Source organism: Emydura macquarii, unplaced genomic scaffold (genome assembly GCF_026122565.2).
Source record: "Emydura macquarii macquarii isolate MOO-44397 ecotype Brisbane River unplaced genomic scaffold, CSIRO-AGI_Emac_v2 contig_3451, whole genome shotgun sequence".
Taxonomy (NCBI): domain Eukaryota; kingdom Metazoa; phylum Chordata; order Testudines; family Chelidae; genus Emydura; species Emydura macquarii.
In genome coordinates this window covers 2,882,009-2,904,672 of record NW_027133588.1, presented here as the reverse complement: position 1 = coordinate 2,904,672, position 22,664 = coordinate 2,882,009, and the positions used below count along the sequence as shown (strand labels likewise).

At 36.8% G+C, this 22,664-nt stretch overlaps 1 protein-coding gene across 1 annotated transcript in view; it reads right to left on the bottom strand.

Moving 5' to 3' along the window:
- The window catches only part of SCAPER (S-phase cyclin A associated protein in the ER), a 322,376-nt gene that overhangs the window by 180,863 nt on the left and 118,849 nt on the right, over positions 1-22,664 (bottom strand). The window lies entirely within an intron of this gene.

Here is a 22,664-nt window from a genome sequence, read left to right as displayed (position 1 = left end):
GTTTGTGGTGAAAGGAAAGCTGACATAAGATCCTTCAGCTTCTGCTAGTACTCAAGGGGCTAAGCATCATGTATAGGCAGAAGCCACTCATCAATGTTAAACCAACTCTGTTTAACTCTGTGCAGCCACAAGTCTCATCAGTGCTTCTCTATGGCCCCAAAGGCCTGTTGGTTTAATTTTTTTCATTTAAGAAAACTAAGGATCTACTTGGTATATTAATGTTTTGCATGGAGACATCAAGTGCCTGGTATGTTCTTGGGTGTTTGATTAATAAAATAACACTGAGAATTATAACAATTTCAGTAGGAGATCTCATCTTTTAAAACTGATTCCTTAATATATGTTACTATAATCATTTCTTCTAATTACACCATGTCACATAGGTCACATAGTGGCAGGACAATTATAATCTTCTGTAATTCATGAGGTTTTTAAAGTTATTTGAAAGATTAAACTTTTCTAACCTGTGACTCCACAGGTGTGGAACTGATTTGTGTATTTATCAGATGTGCAATCAATTTACTTGTATCAGTACAAGTGATAGTAGGAGCAAAATGAAGCTAATTCTCTGCTTTGAAACAGACACCATATAAAATAAGGCCATATAGGCCATCTTCATTCAGATATAAGATGAGAGTCAACCAGCTGTCCCCCTGCCACTCAATGACAATTACAAACACTCTATCAGATTTCTGATAGGTGGGAATGATGAATGAGACAAAGCCTTGTATCCCCTTTGCAGGCTCTAATGTCTCTTTCCTGATCTAATCTTTAGTTTAATAGATGACTCACACAGAACTACAGAGTTCAACAAGCTTATTCATTTATCATCTTGTGAGGGCCAAAAAAGGTCTTAGCTGTCAATAGCAAAACATGGGATGGCTACAAAACATGCTGTACAAATGAACTCAAGCACCTTAGCAGAGTATGTTTCTCAGAGTTCTCAACTTTCAATTGTGGCAGTTTGGATTAATATCAAACTTCATCCTTACAGATCATTAAAATAAGACTAGAGTAATAACACCTTGTGTCACAAATAACTGTCACTTCTTGAAGGTACAGATCAAAGTGTAGGATTATCACAGAAGGCAGATTTAGCACCTTTCAGGTGTTAAGCAGTACAACTAATAGCTCAGATAGTATTGAATGACAATTTTACTCTGTGAACTGTTATGTCAACAGCTGTTATGTCATGCTTCAGAACAGTATAAGAATATTTACCCTAAGGTCCTGCTAGACTACTATTTGTATTAAAATAACGTCATTTTTAAAGTCCACATTACCATACTAAATCATACTAAGTCTGCAATCCTGCAAACAATTATGCATGTAACTTTAGTTGCATGAGTATTCCATTGAAGTCAATGGGGCCCTATGCAGCACAGTAGTTAGTAAGTAAATTGGTCTACTCTTCTAAAAGCTTTTAATTTAGCAACAAACATTTACATTATGGAGTCCCACAGTTGATTTCTAATCAAGACAATACATTGTAATTGTTTGGCAGTTAATTTACTTCTTGCCAAAAGCACTTCTTTAAGTAAATGGTAGATGTAAACAAGAGATATTACTTACTTACCTACCTACCTACCTCACATGGGCATTGTGAGGATTAATATATGTTTTCTACAGTAATGCCTGGGTATAAAGCACTATAAGGCTGATTATGCAACTGAGAGACAATGAGTGCCCCAAGATCCTAGTGCATCAATAAATCTCCAGCCCTTTGTAGAACTAATCCAATATAAATTTTATGATTATGTTAAAAATATTTTCAAATGAAATCTTATTCTGCTGAGATTGGTGTTCACATCTACTAAACCTTTGAAGTTTCTACCTCTTTCATAATTTTAATGTGACTGATCTGAATTCTATCTGCACACATTCCCAAAAGTACCAGTGCTATCTGGAAACAAGGGCTCTAAATAAATAAAATAATTACCATTTCCCATCCCCAACAAAAGACTGAAACATGCCACAAGCATTATGGTCAGGTTCTGCCATCCTTATACCCACTAAGTCGTATCTTATTCTGCAAGTAATCATATTGAAATCAGTCAACTCACAGAGGAAAATACTATTCAAGCTTAGTGCAGAAGCTGGACCTCATATAGTATCTAGTATATACAATGCTATGATATCCAGCCATAAAATATAGAAACAGAGGAATAATTCAGTGTTAACATATCTAAGGTTTCATCATCTTCTGTTTTACTTTAAATCTGGCCAATATAATTTTTTGCTATATTTTATTTGGTTAGTGTCTGTTCAACAATTCATAGCCTAGAAACACTCCTGTTTCTTTCCAGGGACTTTTATCATTTTACCAAGTTGTGCTAGGAATATATGATCTAAAAAACATGTATGGTATACTGTATCTGTTTTTCTGAAGCTGACAAATACCATGGCATGAAAGAGTTATTATGTAAATGTGAGTTTTATACTGAATGGCATTTTATATGGGAACATAATTTAATTTACAGTTCCTTCACTAGATCTGCAAGAATCTCCATACTGCATTTTATGCACCAGATTTTGAAAACCTACTGTCCTTTTTTGTGGCTTGGATCTCTACATACCCAATCGATGCCATTTACATTTTTCAGTACTGATCTGTAGACAAAAGACATGAACTGACCTCTAATGAAATCCACTAAATTGAAAGGAACAGGAAAGTAGTGGAAGCCCAATTTGTAATTAGGCTCTTCAAATATGAACTCTTTTCTTTTGGAAGATTCTGTTCCTTGTTCTTCAAACTGTGAACTCCATCTGGTTAACATGATTAACACCCTTCACCCACCCAGTTTATTGAATTAAAGTATCAAATAACTACTGCACATACATATAAGTGTGCTCAAACTTTCCAGAGCCAGATAGGTGCTGGAAGAGCACTGAGTACTGATATGCAAATAAGCACACAAATTATGGATACAGTAACAGAGGCAAAGATTCTTCATTTGTATGCCACTACTCTGAGTGCTCTTCAAGATTATGTTACATAATAGTTTTGATGTCAATGCCCTAGGAATAAATAGAAAGGCTCGAGCATGCTAGTATGACCACTAGGGTGACCAGATGTGCCAATTTCATAGGGACAGTCCCAATATTCGAGGCTTTGTCTTATATAGGCGTCCATTACTCCCCACTCCTGTCCCAATTTTTCACATTTGCTATCTGGTCACCTTAACAACCACAGAATTCTTCATAAGAAGGAAATGATGAAAGTTTCCCTCACTTTTAGTCTTCTGGACATTTTGGAAATTAATCACTGACAAACAGAACAAAAAAATAAGATTTTTTTCAAGAAGAAAAATCAAGAGATCATAGTGAAATTGCACAGTTTTTTTTCCAAAATAATCTGTTCTAAAATCTCTGGGCTTGGTCCTGATTTCCTTACTCTGCAAACACTCAGTCCATGGGCTGAGCAAGTGGCACAGCCAATGAGTGAGAAGTCAAGGACGGGGTTTATTATGGAAGAGGAATATTGTTTTAAAACAAAAGCTCTTTTATTTAAAAAAAAAAAAAAAAAAAAAAAGCCCACTAGCTTTTTCATTTAAACAAACAAAACTATTATTAGTAAGTTTGGTTATACTTATATAATTTTGTAATTTACACATTCAGCAATTTTGTAATTGTGTTTAAGGTCTTGTATTTTCATGTTTTAACTGTCTAGGTTTTAAAGCTGCAAGGTTTAGATTTATCTATACAATTTTATTGTGGCATTTCTTTTCAGTTTATATTCTTTTGGCTTTTTTTTTTTTTTTTTAAATAGTTGTGAGTACAAGTTATCTTCCCTCTTAGATTTTGAAGGTAGCTAAAGAAGTGTCTACAAAAGAATTTTCCACTAATGTTAACAATGATTAAGGAAAAGCTTTGGAAGCCACTGAACTCTACACTAGAGCTCCACTGGTGATTTGTTTTGCTAAATTCCCTATGGTAGACAATATCTTCACATAAAGATCCAAAAATCACCACCCCTATTAACCCCTTTGTCCCACCCCTCGAAAGAAAGAAAGTAAGAAAGCAAGCAAGCAAGGGACAAGGTGATGAAAAAAGAAATCTAAATGAATCTAAATGGAGACTAAATTGGTATAACTTTTTTTTCAGCCCCCTCAAGGTGTACATTACAACAGATGATTGTTAGATTGACAGCCATTTGCCAATGTGTAATCTACCTCTGAATCTGGCCCAGTATTTCAGACTAAATTGACATAATTTACATGCTGAGACGACGAAAGAGAGGAAAAGCAACCAATAATTACAATAAGTACACAAATTATAAAAAAAATATAAAATCAATATAGTGATTTATATAATAAATATAATGATATTTTAGTGCTCAGGATGACTCCAGTCATGAACAGAAACCCACAATATGTTCTCTTTGTATATATTATAATGTGCAAAAACATTAAAAAATTGCATCATCCTATAGTGTGAAATTTAGAAAGTTTTTAAATGCTGCAATTTCAGGGCCTGGAGTCTTAAACTGAAACAATGCTACAGAAAAGTCAAGTTATTTGGTCGGTTATTTGCAATTAAAAATCACATACTAGAAGAATTAGACATAAATAAGGAAGAGAGACCAACTGATCCACAGAGAAAGTTTTAATTTCCTCCCCACTTTCAGCCATTGACAGTTTTGAAACTTGCTGAATGCAGCAGATGTGGCTTGTCCAAAAACTGCATGAGAAACTTAATTGACAAAGCCATTACTGCTAAAACCAGAAGAGGTCACCCATGAAATCACACTCCTGCTGGATATCCCCTTCTCTGATGCAAATGTGCTGCATGAAACTGAACAACTATACAGTAAATTTCAGATCTTGTAGTAGATAAGGCTTTCAGTTGATCAGGCACTTCTCAAAGGCAGGTATTCTTCTACACACAACCCACCCCTCTAACTTTTTCTTTTATATATGAAAAGTTACATTACTGATATTACAGTATTAATAATGTTATTCTATGAAATAGCATGATTCTTTTAGAATCCAAAGAATACAGTTATAAAATTTCTCCATAAAAATGAAGCAAGTACTACAAAATGCTGAGACATTATATATTCAAGTATGATGCACTTAAGTTGGATGAATTAAACCACATAATAACCCAGATTCTGACCCTTGTTCCTTTCTATGCAATACAGCAGCTAGAGAATAAACTTTCCGATTGACATCCTCTTCATACAATACATGATGGCAATCCAGGGATTTATTCACAACTGGCAATGTCCAGTATCTAGCAAAACTGCTCGTTACTGGGTGTTGACCTACAGTAGACTGTTAAATGTATTTTGTGCCATAATGGCGCTCTAATACTCCTGAGAGACTATTTCCATAGTAATCCTGCCCTCCCCCCCCAACTCCAAAAACAAAACAAAAAAATCACACCAACCTGAAAACTGAGGAAAGATTACACACAAACAATATACAGTAGATTCACTTTTGATATTTAGTCATGGCTCCCAGTGGTGTTGATGAGAACTATGTGTATATGAAGAAAGATTACTGTATTCTTAAGTGTCGACTAAGTCAATTGAAGTAAAAGTTACGTAGAATATAAGAACGGCCAGACTGTGTCAGACCAATGGTCCATCTAGCCCAATATTCTGGCTTCCAACAGTGGCCAATACCACGTGCTTCAGAGGGAATGAACAGAACGGTAATCATCAAGTGATCCATCCCCTGTTGCCATTCCCAGCTTCCTCCAAACAGAGGCTAGGGACACTTCAGAGCATGATTTTGCATCCCTGACCATCCTGACTAATATCCATTGAGTGACCTATCCTCCATGAACTTATTTAGTTCTTTTTTGAACTCTGTTATAATCTTGGCCTTCACAACATCCTCTGGCAAAGAGTTCCACAGGTTGATTGTGTGTTGTGTGAAGAAACACCTCTTGTTCATTTAAAACCTGCTGCCTATTAAGCAGTTTTAAGTTCAGTTATTATATTGATTATTCATGGAATTATTTCTAATATGCAAACTAGCTTTTGAAAAAAAAAGAGACAATGTTAACAAATAACACTGGTATTAGAGCAACATCAGGAAAGCAAAACGTCAAAATTGAACTGATATGGTAAAGGAAAGTCAGGATTATTACAAGTATAATATTTCCACATGAATTTGAACAGCCTGCTCTGTTACTCTGACCTGTAGCAGTCCCAAGAGACGTAAGAGATTATAAAATCTCACCTCTTTGATAGCTGAGTCTAGGGCTTCCATGAATAGCTTGGTATTGATGAACAGCACAGAAATAAGTTGTATCTGGAGAAGGCCTTGAGGCCTGATAGGTATTAATCCTGTAATGCCTAAGGCTCCTCAAAGGAATTTATTTGTGTGCCAAGGAAGTAAATAGAGGAGAAATGGAGACTTCACAGAAGAACCAGTCCAGAGGATGCACAATCCTTGCATCTTCTACCTGGTCTATCACTAGCTGGGAAGACTCCTTTACCTCCATGAGGCACATGATGCTAACAGTAACTACAGCTGACCAGAAAAGGGATCCTGCAAAAGCTGCCAAGGCAGGGACTACTGGTGAAGAAATAACATCTGGAAGAGGCAAAGTAACAAATGACAGTAGTAGACAACATTGAGAAGCCACATTAGTCATGAATTGTGTGGCCAGTTTTGCTGAGCTAAATGCCCCCTATATGAATTAGAATTTGGATATGTAAGTAGTGCTGGGCCTTTAACAAGCAGATAATTCTTTCTACCCCTCCACAATATTAATAAATAAAATCTTCATGTTCTTTAAAAATCTCATTGTGAAAGTTAATATTTTAAAGATATTTTAAGTATTTAAATAAATTGAGAAAACATATAGAACTGTAGCACACATAGTATTTATCTTCTGAATTAGAAAAGTGTCAGGAAATGAAAGAAAATAGCAAGTGCCCTTAAAATTATTCGAAATAGTAGTGGAGGTAATAGAAGTAATTTATGTAACTAACACTTCATCTTACTTCCATGCTGAAGAATTAAGATATGCCAACACCCATCACAGTATATTTTATTAATATTTAATTTAGGAGGAATGTATTTCTTGTTTCATTAATATGTACCCTTTCAGTGATACATTACTGAGGACAAAATTTTGATGTTCTCACCTTGGGCTTTTCTAATAGATGACTGCCAAACATAAACAAAGAGAGGATGAGAATTGGCATGTGGATCTAAAATAAAAGTGATGGACACAAAAACCAAATTATGGATACCTTTACCATGTTTAGGGGCAAATTCAATACAGTATACTGGCAGGTGGAACACAAACTAAGATGACTGTGCTTAAGAAAAAATTGACCCTCTAAGAGGAAGAGGTTTTCACCTCTGCCTTCTACTGAGGTTTCGATGGCAGAAAAACTAAAGCTTTAGTTTGCACTAGCACTCTCAAGGTATTCCATTGATATGAGCTTCTCCACAGAGTCATGGTGTGAAAAAGACTTTTCGTCTGTCCAGTCTACACCTTCTGTTCAGCTAGCACTGCAGTACTTCCTAGGTCTTAAAGTGTGTGTGTGGGTGCGTATGTGTGGACACACACAGGAATAGCAGCCACACATTTCTGCAATGGCTTATGCCAGCATATGCCACCATTAAATTTGGTTCCTGGTGTGTGTTAGAAATAGACAAACAGGTTGTCCTTGGGGCGGATTGGGGAGACAGAACCCTTTATTGCCTGTTTGTTTCACCTCGACACCGCGAGTGAGCAATGAGGGGATTACTTTATAATTCTTTTATCCATAACAGTATGTAAATGTATACATTCCCAGCAACTCCCGATAGACCCTTATTTGGTTACACTGACACCTATAAAATTAATATTAACAACTACACGATGAATACAATTATACCCGCCCCTGTTTGTTCTTTACAGGATTACCATACAGAAGGCAGGCACATCACCTTAAAACCATTCTTTGAAGTAAAGGTATGCCGGGGGGGAGGAAGATAATGCTTTCTTCCCACCAAAGGCATTGTGCAGGAGGGGGAATAGTTATTTTGTTAGCCTCATCCCCTGCACAGATGGCCAGGAAGGGAGGAAAAGAAGTGAGAGAACAGACTCCAACTAGAATTCATACCAATTAGCAGAAACAAGGTTTGCCCATGCCATGACCCTGTTCCCTGTAACTTAAGCCTGACCATTTGTCCAGTTTTTAACTCTTTACCCTCCTACAGCGTGTAAACTCCATTTAAATAGCATTGTGACACATTCCAAGGGACTGCAATTTAAAACACTATATTACAACAAAAATGTATAAAATGATTCATGCGTTGTTGATACAGAAGGACAAAAATAAATATAAAAACACGTATAAGGTGACCTAAAACATTAGGACATCACCTTTAATTAAAGTTAGGCCATGTTAAAGTATAACTTTATGGAAAAAAACAAAGTGACACACATTTTAATGCATGAATTTTGAAACCAAGATATTTTAAAATCACTTGGTAAAGTCACAATAATCTAGAGGATTGAGCCAGCAAATAACTAACTTGAAAAATACATATGGTAGGACTATTACTTATATTGCAATGTATATTCAAACAGAACTATACAGTGAGTAAAATGTGCTAAATGAATAGGAAAGCTTCTGGCCCAAATGCCTTTTACTCTAAAAGCATGAGTGAGTATAACATGGAAGAAATAAACAAAAATTAGAAGAGCGTTGTTCTTTTATGGACTGTTTCATTTGACAGGACTTATTTAAGAGTTTATCCTTAGAGTCATATTGTATCTGGAGCTTCTCAAGGTGAGCAAGGCAGAAGGGGGAAGTGTTAAGAGTCTTGCATCTGATGCAAGTCTCCATGACTTCTGAGGCAGGCCTGGAGCAGCTGTCAGCCCCAGGGCTGCTGACCTGGGCCGCCAAAGAGCTGATTGGCAGCTGACAGGCTGGTTGGGTCAGTCCCCCTGGTGCTAGAGCAGCAGTGGTCAGCCCCTGCCACAAAAGCAGCGGCAGAGCTGGAGTGGCTGCAAGCCCCGGCAGCTGTTTTCCCTCCTCCTCCAGGGTATTTTTAGTGTAAGTCAAGGACAGGTCACGGGCTTCCATGAATTTTTGTTTATTGACTACAATCTGAACTTGACTTTTACTAAAAATGCCCGCAACAGACTCTTAACCTTATGCATGAGTTAACCAGCTCAGATAAATTAACAATGCCTCCATTCTTGGATCTTCACCCAATGCTCAAGCCAAACTGACCCTTTTTTGCAATTTGAAAATCTTTAATTGTTTTCATCCCATTACTTTTCATTTTCATTCCCCTCTGTGTGCCTGGATTCGGGCTATGACCAGAAGCTGAAGTGCCAAAATACTGTGTTATTTCCAGCCTGACTTGAATCAGAAAGTTTGGAAAGAAAAGGCAATCTTACAAGATTCCTAGCCCAATTCTGCAGGTACAGGAGATTTCATGAAGTATCTGATTTTGGATCCTCATCTAAACCTATCTCCAAAGCTTTCAAATTCTTGCTTTTATGCTATGTCTTGGATCAATGTTAAAGGTAACTAAAGTAGAAAAATTAGCAAGGTATAATATTTATTACCCTAGAACACAATCATGGCACAGTCTGTAATTCATTATTTGCACTAAAACAAATCAACAGAAAACTGGTTTTAAAAAGTGTGTGTTATAAAGTATAAATGTATGTTTCAGCAAATCAGTATCAATTCTGAAGTTCACATCTGTATTTTGGATTAAAATACACAGTGCCTTTACCTGTTTCAAATAAAGTGCATGTTGTAATTTCAGAAAATGAAAATGTTTTCAATATTTATTACCCATGTCAGGAGTAACAGTCTCTAACTTGTGTACAATCACTTCTTAGAGCACGTTATTTGCCAAATTTTAAAGGGGTCTTTTAAATCATACTACCACAAGAACATTTGTTTTTGATTCTATTATAGAATTAAATAAAACTTGTCAGTATTCCTCATTTTTTTCACATAAAATAGGTCCATGTTTAACATTGCAAATACATGCTGAAAGGGAGCAAGAGTTATTTCAGATGCAAAATTCAATCTGCAACATTATAATCACTGATGGCTTGAAACATGAATGTTTATTAAAAGTGGATCATAAAATAGAACTGTGATCAAATACTGTTTTGGTATGCCACGAATTATAATATACTTGAGAATTTGGAGGAGATTCAGAACACTGGAGGTATTTTACATAAATTGGTTTATAAGAAAAAAGGAAACAGCCCACCTGTAAAGAAATGGCCTATGAATCAAGAAAGTTAATGAATATATGTTTTTTCAAATGCCACTCCCTTTTGAAATTGAGATATTTTAATTATACACTAAGTCTACACAGGATGTTTACACTTTTAAATGTGTTTCAATTTATATTTTACTGAGTTTATAAAGAATCTTACATTGTTCATTTGAAGCTAAAGAATTAGCCTCATTATAAGGTAAAATCTTGCATTCACTTCTTGAGTTGACATAGTGTAAAACATTTGATTGATTATTTTTATAGTAGGTACCAGCTAGATGCCTGGCCTATGGTTATTGATTATTTTTAGAGTAGGTACCAGCTAGATGCCTGGCCTATGGTTAGCAAAGCTGTGAATGCTAGAAGGGCTGCCGTGCTCCCAACTACTCCATCTGTCCGTAGAGAATCTAAACGGCATAATTTTGTACTGGTAGTGGTTGTGCCCTACCTTGAACCAATGTAACACACTGAATTCACAAATTATATTGAAGAAAAGAAGCCATTAAACTGGTATAACATTTTTTAAAAGACCATATATTCAAGGTGTAAATGCCTCAAATTATTTCAGTAGATTACGTGAAAACAGTGAAAAAAAGAGCAGTTTTTATGCTACAGAAGATCTGTTGTCATTTTTCATGTTGATTAACCGGACCTTTTAAGGTAAAAGAAGCTTATAGAAAGGTTTCAAAGTTAAAAAATATACTTTTATTTAGTTTTGATTCAGAATGGAAAAGGAGAGGCCTTTTTCCAATGTTTGCTAAAAGAAAAAATGTCTGCAAAAGAAAAAAAAATACAATTCCATTCTGACAAAAGCACAGTTACTCAAAGATATACTGAAGTGCAGGAATCAGGAAGTGTCTAAACAAGAAAGAAAATCATGAGTACAGAAGGAATCAAGTAAAGGTCAAGTATGAAAAATCCCAAATCTTTTTCCTCCAGAAATCCCTTAATTTGAAAGCCTTGAGGATTCACTATAAACTTCAGAATTTCCCTTCCTTTTACATCACCATTTTTAACACCATTTCTAAATTAGCTGGAGAAGCCGCTAAATAGAAGATTGTATTAAATATACGTTGTGACAATATCTGGTATTCTGAGTTGTTTGACCCTCTTTAAGAATGCCTTGGTACCCAATAGCCTTCTGAGAGAGCTTGTCTACACTTGCTGTAGCACTTAGTGAAGATGCTGCTGACGGTAGAGCTTCTCCTGTCGGCGTAGGTACTCCATCTCCCCGAGAGGCAGTAGCTATGTCTATAGGAGAAGCTCTCTCATCAACATAGTGCTGTCTACACTGGGGGAGTTGGTACAATTGCATTGGTCAGAGATGTGGTGTTGCAACTGTTAACTAAAAGAATAGAGAGAAAACAGAAAACAAAGGTTAGTTTAAAATGTGTGGTTTAACACAGAATTCATGATCAGACCCTAAATACTAGCCAGAAGACTTAAATTATACAGGAAGGTTGTGGAAAGCAAAAGATTATGGCCTGATCTACACTTTGAAGATTCAGCCAGTACAGCTATACTGGTATACTACACCAGCAAAGCACTTTTGACAGTATAGCTAATTCCAGCCATGCCCCTGAGTGATAAACTATCCCAGCAAAAGAACAGTTTGCTGGTATATCTGTGCCTACACTAGGGGCATCTGCCGAAACAGATATGTCATCCAAAAATCACACCTTATCACACCTATGACTGATGTACTTATGGTGGAAAAAGTTTGTAGTGCAGACCTGGCCTACCTGACAGCCTCCATAAAGGAGCTGGCTGCCCTTTCTTAAAAGGAATGTGGGTGGTGAGCTCAGCCAATCATTATTTATAAATCTCCAAGTTTTGAAGCTGTCAATATATGCTCAGACTACAACTATCTCATCCTTTCACCAAAGGATTCTATGTTTCTTTGATCTGAAGATGTTATTCAAAATGGTAATTTTCTTTAATGTTATTTCAGAATACAGAGAACAGTCATTTCCTTCTCTTGCTAATATTTTCATTTTTCACTTGTGCAAATAAATGTTCATGAGTACTTCTTCATTAAGTGGTCTTTGGAATACAAATAATTTTAGCAAACAATTAGCATATAGTTCACTTGCCAGGTGTATGGCTAATTTTTTTAGCTCATACTCTGTTGGAAGCAAAATTTAATTATTACAAATATTTACAAGTGCACAGATTTACAGAGTGCTTTAAAACCATAGATAAGGACATATTCTCTGTCCTGAAGAATTTATCATCTAAATGAGATAAGACCCAGACAAGACATGGGACAATAGTTCACAGAAGGAAGCTGTAGGGATTACTAATATTAGGGAGACAATGGCATATAGCTGATCTGCAACTGCTAGCAGCAAATATCTCCAATGGCCAATGATGGGACACTAGGTGGGGAGGGCTCTGAGTTACAACTGAGAATTCTTTCCCCGGTGTCTGGCTGGTGGGTCTTGCCCACATGCTCAGGGTCTAACTGATGGCCATATTTAAAGTCCGGAAGGAATTTTTACCCTGGTCAGATTGGCAGAAACCCTGGGAGTTTTTAGTTTTCCTCTGCAGCCTGGGGCATGGGTCACTTGCAAGTTTAAACTAATGTAAATGGTGGATTCTCTGTAACTTGAAGTCTTTAAATGATGATTTGAGGACTTCAGTAACTCAGCCAGAGATTAGGGGTGTATTACAGAAATGGGTAGGTGAGGTTCTGAGGCCTGCAATGTGCAGGAAGGTCAGATGATCATGATTGTCCCTTCTGATCTTAAAGTCTATGGGTCTATGAAATTGTTCCAACATAGAAGACAGCATAACAGATGGCATGAACAAGCCAGTGGAAAAGGAGAAGGGAGAAATAAAGAGGAGAATAGGAAAGAAATTGAAATATGAGGGAGAGCAAGATCATACAGGGCCCTTGTAGGGGCCTGATGATCCATAGCCCAATGAACCCAGTGGGAGTCTTTCTACTGACTTCAATTGGCTTTGGATCAGGCACTAAAGCCTTAATTCGGCAAAGCAATTAATCACATACTTTAACTTTAAATACATAACTGTAACTCCACTGGTTAAATATATGCTTAAAATAACCACATGCTTAAATTCTCTGCTGAATCAAAGCTGATATGAAAATGGGGAGTTAAATGCAAGGGGGTAGGAGACAAATAGCCAAGAAAATTCAAGGCCATGGTGGTGATGTCAAGTGATGGGAGAGAGAGTTTGGACAGAAAGGTTGGGGAGGCAGGCCAGATGGGATATGGTCACTGTAACAAATAATCAGGGCCTGGACAGTTTTAGAGCAAGACAGTGAGAAAAATGACAAATTATAGAAATTTAAAGACGAAGGAGTGATCATGTATAGCCCAATCCTGCACCAATGAAGTCAATGAAAGTTTTGCTGTTTATTTCGAAAGAAGCAAGATGGACCTCTCATTGGGTGAGAAGATGAGAGTGGACTCAAAGATAATTTAATTAATTTTAATATTTAAACCACAATTTCACATTGTGCTTTGAGGGAAATATACTTTTGGGGGGGACTAGAGACTAGAGAGAGAGAGAGAGAGAATGAAAGAAAGAATGAACAAACGAAAGAAAGAAAGTTAATGTTAAGGAAGCTTTGTCACAGATACTGATATATTTTCATATTTCCTCACTTTAAATTTCTTTATTAGTAACCTAACTATCTTACATGTGTGGGGTTTTATAAAATACATACAAATTTACAACAATTTAATACATTCTATTCATTACATGTTATATGCCTGCTCTGCACAAGATATGAGTATTTCCAATATGGAATTTATTTTCATCTCTCAATAGTTTAAAAGCGAACATTTATAATGTTTACAATATTTTAGAACTCATGGACTTTATCGCAAATAAATAAATAAATAAATAATCCATGGCACTCAAATAATACAAGAGTTTTGGGTTTGCCCCCATGCTGGGCAAGATCAACCTTTAGCCAGATTTCACGCTGCCCAGAAAAATCTGTGTTTCAGGGCTCATGTAGTACATCAGACTTTTAACCAGCACCGACCATTTAACGTTCTTCTAGTAGTCAAACAATTTTTTAAAATCCTCATAGCATGACAACTAAATGCTTGTATAACATATTAACAGAGCAATTTCCAAATTTTTAAGGGGATACTTTATAGTTTAAATTTTGTGATAACGACATGGACAAAATTAAACACACGCCTTTCTTTTTGTGACATCTCGAGCAACACTAGAGAAAGTATATGGTTAAATTACAATAAAAAAATAAAAAATAAAAGCTTTCTTTCTAGGCAGCTACTTATTATGCTTAACAGGCTTAAAACAAAATGTGTCAAAGATCAAGAGTAAGTTATCTGAGGTGTCAAGTGCATAAGGTCAAAGGTGAAGTTTTATTAGGTCAAAAGGTGGTATAAATAAAATCTTATATGTCAAAGAAGAAGGGTCACAGACAAGGTGTATAAAACATAAAGACATCACAGATGACAAGTAATAACTTTAAGTAGTGCAAGTGTGTTCACTACAGATACCTTCATTGATTAAAACTGGAACTCAGTGGTTAGTGACTATGAAAATTACAGAGCTTACTATAACACATTATTTACTTCTTTATATTGTTTTGGAAACTTGCTTTCAAGTATGCTAGACCTAATCTAAAATTATTAAGTGCTTTATTTGTGGGGAAGGCAAAGTTTGGTATTACCTGTGCATATCAAATGAAAAGAAAACAAAATAGATCTTAGTTGGACAAATGTAATGGGTTTTCTACTTTATCGTGAGAATACCTCGTTCATATCTTATTACTGACGTACTGAAAAAGAAAACTATGAAGATGGCCTCAGGCCAGACAAATCTCAAACTACAACTGTATAGTTCATTGTTGCACCCACAGTAGCAGCTGAAATGTAGTATAAATCAAATTATATTTTAATATAAGGTTAGCAACTAAAATGTCAGTAAGTTGGTACCACACTATCACTGTGGTGGCTTTAGATTAAAATTTTAGAAAGCAGCACAGTAAGCCACTGCACTGCACATGTACACATTAATTAAGAGTATTTTTAAAGTGGTCCTCAATCTTCTGCTGTAGCTGTCAAATTGTATACTGAATTGAAGGTGTTCCCGCTAAAGTCTGTTTGCTCCTGCTTTAGGCCCTGTTTAAGGACAGCACTTAAGCCCACGCTTAAAGTTAAGTAGGTACCTGAGTTCACGTTAAAATGCTTTGCTGGAAAGGAGTGGATTTAAGCATGTGCTTTACTACACTGGAGTCTCTGTTAGGAGTATATACTGGCAGAGTACAGTACATGCTAGGAAGAATTGGTTGAAAGCAGTCCAGAGCCAACTTCACCAGATACACAGCCTCTAGCATAATGATCTCCTTAGTCTTATGTAACTGTTTTAATTCTAATAAAGCCTTACTTCTAAGAGTCCAGATTGTGTCTCCTTCTTATGAATCCACACAACACACGGTATCAGAGTGAGGTAAAAGATAGGACAGAGAAAAGAGGACTGTGGTGAAGAAATAAGAGTCATCTTGGACATGAAGCAACTAAAAGCCCCCAAGGAGTTGAAATTCAGGTAATGCAACAGACTCCTGGAATAGATTCAAACAGACTTTTGAGACATATTTTTTATATATATCAATATAAAATAGTGGGAGAGGGAGAGAGAGTGTGTGTGTGTTTTCAAGCAGCTGGCATTGGTGAGAAAGAAGACCAGCAGAAAATAGCAATCTTCTTAAACTTTGCAGGACTTGATGCAGTGGATGTCTTTAATAACATGCAACTAAGTCAGTGGAGAGAGCAGGTTATGACAATTTTGCAGAACTTTGAAGAGTATTGTGTACCTAAAAAGAGTAAAACATTTGAAAGGCACATGTTTCATCTTAGAAGACAAATTGAAGGAAAGTCCTTTGAAGAATTCCTCACAGAAGTGAAGCTAATGAGCCAAACCTGCAACTATGGAAGTTAGAGTTAATTATAAGGGATCAAATTGTAATTAGAATCAGAGATTCTAAGAAGTAAAAAAGGTCTATTGGAGGATACAGATCTCACTTTGGATAAAGCATTGAGACTATCACACAGCAGAAATCACTCTGAACAAAATAAATATAATGGAAGGAGAACAAGATACTGCCACTCTGGATTGAGTGACAAGAAAAAAAACCCTAGTAAGCAGTAAGTCATTACAGAAAAGAAAAAACACAGAGAAGCAAGAAAAAAGAAAAGTACAAGAGTTTGCAAGGTACAGCTTCAAGGATTGTACAAGATGTGGACACAAACACAGACCTTAACAACATACAGCTTTTGGTAAGTGCTACAACATTTGTAAGAAATACATTCATTCTGTCAAAGTGTGCAACCAGGATTGACAATGCAGAAGAGGAAGCAAAGCATGAATGCTGATGTGGTAATCCAGGAAGAGAGCACAGACAGCAACATGGAAGAGGAGCTCTGTCTAGGAGCTGATTCTGAAGAGGAAGGAACTGACAAATGGACTAATTCCTTAGAGACTAACGGGACTCTGGTTACCTACAAATTGGACACTGGTGCTCCGATAAATGTTGTTTCAGAAATTAGTATTAAAAGGTTAAAGACAAAACGAGGAAACATAATGAGCAAACAGATTAAATGGAAAGCTTATCACGAGGAACTAATTCCCACTAGAGGTACATTTGTACTAGAGGTGAAAGTAAAAGATCAAACAGAATTGATAAACTTTGTGATAGTTAAAGGGAGTAAAGCACCTATATTGGGTTTAAAACCATGCCAAGCCCTTGGGCTCATACAAAGAGAGCATAGAGTAGAGGAAATAAGGGACACAGGCATACATGAGAGAATGTTTTAGAGGGCACAGGAAAACTGGTAACTGAATATAAAATTGAAGTAATAGAACCAAATTGTCCTATCATGCATGCCCCTAGATGTATTACTCTAATTATGAGAAAAAAGCTCAAACAGGAACTTGATTGTTCAGTAACAATCGACATAATTAGAAAAGCCTAAAGAATGGGTGCATTCACTAGTAATAGCAGGGAAGAAAAAAGGATGGAAGAGTGAGATTATGCTTAGATCCTAAGGAGTTTAAGAAATATATCAAAAGGGAACACTTCTGGTTACCTATCAGGGAAGACATTTTGGGGATATGGCTAGTGCAAAGCATTTTACTACTTTAGATGCATCATCTGGATTCTGGCAGATTTCCTTACATGAGAGGAGCTCCAAATTATGTACTTTTATTACATCATATGGAAGATATTGCTTTCTTAGATTACTGTTTGGTCTAAAATCTGCTCCAGAAGCTTTTCATGAAACTATACAGCAAATATCTGAAGGAATTGAAGGCACAAAAGTGTATACAGGACATTCTCATTTGGGACAGTACAATAGAGGAACATCATTATAGGTTAAAGAAAGCATTGGACAGGGCTATAATAATAGGCCTGAAACTAAATAAACGAAAATGTATATTCAAGCTCAGATAAATTACTTATTTAGGAGAAAGGCTAAACTGAACAAGTAGTATGTATTGATCCTCGCAGAACACAAGCTATAACAAATATGCCACACACAGAAAATAAGGAGGGAGTCCAGAGGTTCATAGGAAAGGTTAATTTAGTTGGTAAATTTATATCTAAGTTGGCTGCACAAACCAGCAATCACCGTGTACTCAGCTAAAGAATAATTTATGGAAATAGGATGCTAACCTGGACAAAAAGTTTGGTCATTTAAAACAATTGATTAAGAAAGCCCCTGTTTTAAGGAATTTTGACAGAAGAAGACAAACCAAATTGTCCACTGATGCCTCCAAAGAAGGCATAGGGGAAACACTGCTACAAAAATATGATAACCATTGGAGACCGGTGGCATATGCATCCCAGACCCTTTCAAATGCCACTATAATTGAAAAGAAAACTTTAGCCCTGGTGCACAGTCATAAAAAAATTCCATGTATTCATTTATGAAAGACCAATTGTTGCAGAAACAGACCATAAGTCTCTGATATCAATTGCAAAGAAGGGGCTAGCTGACACTTTGTCCAGAATACAACTCTTTTTTACAGCTCCAACTGTATGATTTATCAATAGCATATAAACTAGGAGAAGAGTTGGTGATAGCAGACACACTTTCCAGAGCATTTAATAAAACTATAGTAGAAACAAAGATGAAATTAGATATAGTGCAGGTCATCCTGATAAAAAAAGAATTGTCATGTCTCAGAAAGGAAGTGGAATGAATTTGCTGAGGCTATAGCAAATGAGGAGACTTTACAGAGGATAATCAAAACGATTACCCAGGACATTACATACCACGTTTATATTTCCAGTTCAAAGCAGAACTGTCTGTTATTGATGGCATACTGTTTATAGGAAACAGAACAGTAGTATATAACATCTTACGAGCTGACATGCTCACAAAAATATACGAAGGACATCTGGGCATGGAGAAATATAAATGCAGAGCCAGAGAGATATTGGATTGGCCACAAATGAACAATGGGATAGAGAAAACTGATAAAATGTGTGAAACATGTCAAAAATACCAACCTAAACAGAAAAAAGAGTCTATTTTGAAAAACATACAACTGTTATGGGTATGGTCCAAAGTTGGGGTGGATTTATTTATATAAACAGGTAAAGACTATGTTTTGATTGTGGATTATGATTCTCATTATCCAGAGGTTGCTTTATTAGAAAATACCACATCAAAACATGTAACAGTGTGCATAAAATCCATATTCTCCAGGTATGGAATCCCTGAAGTTATCATATCTGATGATGGTCTGCAGTTTGATGGACATGAATTTAAAAAATTTGCTAGAGAATATGGATTTAAGCATGTAACTTCAAGTCCCAGGTATCCTCAATCCAATGGTCTTGTATAGAATGTTGTGAAAATTGTTCAATGACTTTTGAAAAAGGCCACTGATTCAGGTTCACATCCATATTTGGCTACACTGAACTATAGGGCAGCACCAATGAATCATGGACTGTCACCTGCAGGGAGATTGTTTGGCAGGAAGTTGAGAACAAGATTCCCTAATTTACTAGTAATCCCTAATGGTAAAACTGATTTAGATGTGTATAAGCAATGTGGTAACTGTAAAGATGTATCATGACCGAGGATCCAGTGTGTTACAGCCTCTGACGCTCAGAGGTGCTGTGCAGATTCATGATGGTCCCTGCTGGGCACAGAGGCCAGTAGTGATTTGTGAAGTCGCTCCACAATCCTGTTAAGTACAGACTCCTGCACTTTTCAGATGAACTGGATATCTTTTCATCTGCAACATCTTCCTGAAGAAAAGGAGGAAAAAAGGCAGATACTTCACCGACAGCTACAGGACAAAACACTGAGAAAACCGCTGAGGATTCTTCAGATAAGCAAACAGAATAGTCTTCTGATTCAGCTAGTGCAAGAACTGAAGAGGTGCCTCACAGCAGATCACCTGAAAGACTCATTGAGCACTGCTAACAAAGCTGAGTATGTTATGCTGTTTGTAGAGAAACAGTTGGCATATATGTTAAATTCTTTGGGATTGTTTTTGCTGGAAAGGGGAGATGTTAGGAAAGGGGAGATGTTTTTGCTGGAAAGGGGAGATGTTAGACCTGTGCCTTTAAGAGCAGAGCACATGCTAATAAGAATACATTGGAAGCCGACTAGTGTCAACTTCTCCACATACACAACTAGGAGCACATGGTTCTCCTTTGTCTTATGTAACTCTGTTTTAGTTCTAATGAAGCCTTAATTCTGAGTCCAGACTGCCTCCTTCTTATGAATCCACAAGACAACACAGTCTCCGTACCCTGTAGTTGAGTTTATGTGTCTCAGTCTGGAGCACTAAAGTAGACACCCTCACATGGTTCTTTTTTCTAGAAGAGCTATGCTATTAAATGCTGTGATTGGTGTATAACATTCAGACAAAGGAAATTCTATTTTACTTTTATTTCCTCATTTTTTAAAGGGAGGCAGTGGCCTAGCAGTTAAAAGTTACAAGCACCATTGTTCAGTCAGCAGGGAGAAGCATAAAAGATAAGTAGGTACCTGTGAGTGTCAATGTACAAATTGATAAATTATCATTCTTGGATCCATGTGCTTGCTTGTGAGTTTGCTGGGAACTTCCACAAGTCAAAGTTTAAGACTCTGGCCTCAGCAGGAGGCCCCCCACTAAGGTAATTAGGTTACACCTACTCCCCAATAATCAATTCCATCCAAACAGGAAGTGAAAACACTCCCCTTATAATAGCCATCTTAAAATGATAGAAAATACAGTTAGAGAACCCTCAACTTGTGATTAGGGAGGTAAGTGAGTTGCAATCCACCAAGATGTATTTCTCCAGAGAATCCTTTATATTATCTCTTCTCCAAAGATAGCCATATCGGTGGGTTGCAGCAATTGAAGACTTATAAATTTCCCTGAAGAAAAAAAACAGAAAAGACTGCTACACATTGTGAGAAACAAAACACAAAGAAAATGCCTTTACTAATAAAAATAATATCAACAAATATATATTTATGTATGTGCTTGTGCATATATATATGCCTGCACAAATATCTCCCCAAAATGCCACAGTTGGAAAAATAAACAGACAACCTAAAATAAATTCTATAGGATGGAAACATTTGGCGCCACTAGTTTGGAAACAGATTTTGTAACACTAAAGTCAAATCTGACTCAGCTTTGGAGACCCAGATTAAGCAATATTTCTTAGTAAATGTGTGATGGGAACACCATGTGGCTGATTCACAAATCCTCCAGATGGAAACAGTTTAGAGAGTAGGTGTCATAGTTGAACCGTTTCTCACACTATTGTTCCAGGTCTGCCATGCTGTGGCAATGGAGATTAAATCACACAACTGTTTAGAATTGTTCTGTTGGAGACAGCATAGCTTTCTGAGTTGCTGTAAAAAGAAATAAAGTTGTTTCTCAACTCCTCCTGAAGAATCAGAGTGTCAATTCTTTTAAAGAAGTTGTTAAAAAGCCACTGCTTGCCGAGGACAATCTCTATAACTATTGTCCCATCTTGAATCCCTAATATCTGTGGAAGATGAAGAAGAATATTGTGGAAAAACAACTTAATACTGCTTCCGGCAGCACTATTGACCAAGAGGTGCAGACAACACACATGTAGAGCGTAACAGGGATTGAGAGAATTGCATTTGAATGGTTTTGCTCCCTGTCTTCCTGTAAACTAAGTTGATGAGACTCAATCCAGACAAGACTAAATCAAATTTTACAAGATGAGGGAATTATGCAGAGGAATCCGTGGAAATTATACCAGCTTCCCAGATTGCTAGGAAGAGTCCATGGCTTGTTTCTCATATTTATAAGCTAGGAATTTTGCTGGATTCCTGGCTGCTGCTGGATTCACATGTATCAGTAATTGTCAATGTGTATTTGGTAAGAAGGTTATATCTTTTTCTTTTGGATGCAGACTTTCACCATATCATCCATGCCTTTGTCCCCTCAATTTAGATTATTGCAATGGAATTCTCCTTTGCAACTGTTTGGAAACTGCAGCAAATGTAGAAATAGGCAGCCTACTTGTCCTCTCAAGCAAAGACCACATTATTCTATGTCCAGAGATCTGCACTGGCTACTGATTGTTTTCCAAGTGAAGTTTAAGGCATTAGTTTTCATCTTTAGAGCCTTAAAAAGTTTGGGGTCAGCTGTTTCCGAGACTGTCTCTCCATGTGTATCAGCATGATAGCTGAAGTCATCTGAGGCACTCATGCCAACAGATTCCTCCTCATCTAAATGGAGAGGGCTGACAGCAAGTCATTCTAAATGAAGATGGCTTTGGATTTCACTTCCCTTCTTCACTTCCTTAGAGCCTAGATTTGACACCACACAGGGGAGTTGTGAAGATAAATACATTAAAGATCGTGAGGTATTCATAACTATGGTGATGAGGGCATATAAGTATGACAGACAGAAGGATCGACTAACCAACTTTCAGGACATGCTGCAAGATCCACCCGTTTTTCCAGGTGCTTGTGGGAGGGATGTGTGAGATGGGAAGGGACATATTGCGGGACGGCTGGGAGGTTGTTTGAAGAACTGCAGGAGACTAGATTGGGGACAAGAATATATACTATTTTGTGTTGGGAAACTGGGTTTTTCATGTGTGTAGTTTAGCACGTGTGTGTGTTGTGTGTGGTTGCTGTTTTATCTGTTACAGTCCAGGGGCCCTGTTGTGGCCCTGTTTTGCAGTTATACTGAAATTGGGTTGTATAGTTAAAAAAAAAATTGTGGCCTGAGAAGAGTTTAGATAAGTGCAGAAGAAATATAGAGAAAAAAGAGCCTACTCCTTGAACACAACACAATGACCACAAACCTTAGTACCTGCAGAACAAAAGGCCAGAATCACTTGACATGGCTTTCTCATAATAAATCAATCCTTTGTGAATGGAGGGAATGAAGGATAGAAAAATTAGTGATAAGCATGGGACAGGTTAGAGGGACAGAAAAAAATACCTTATT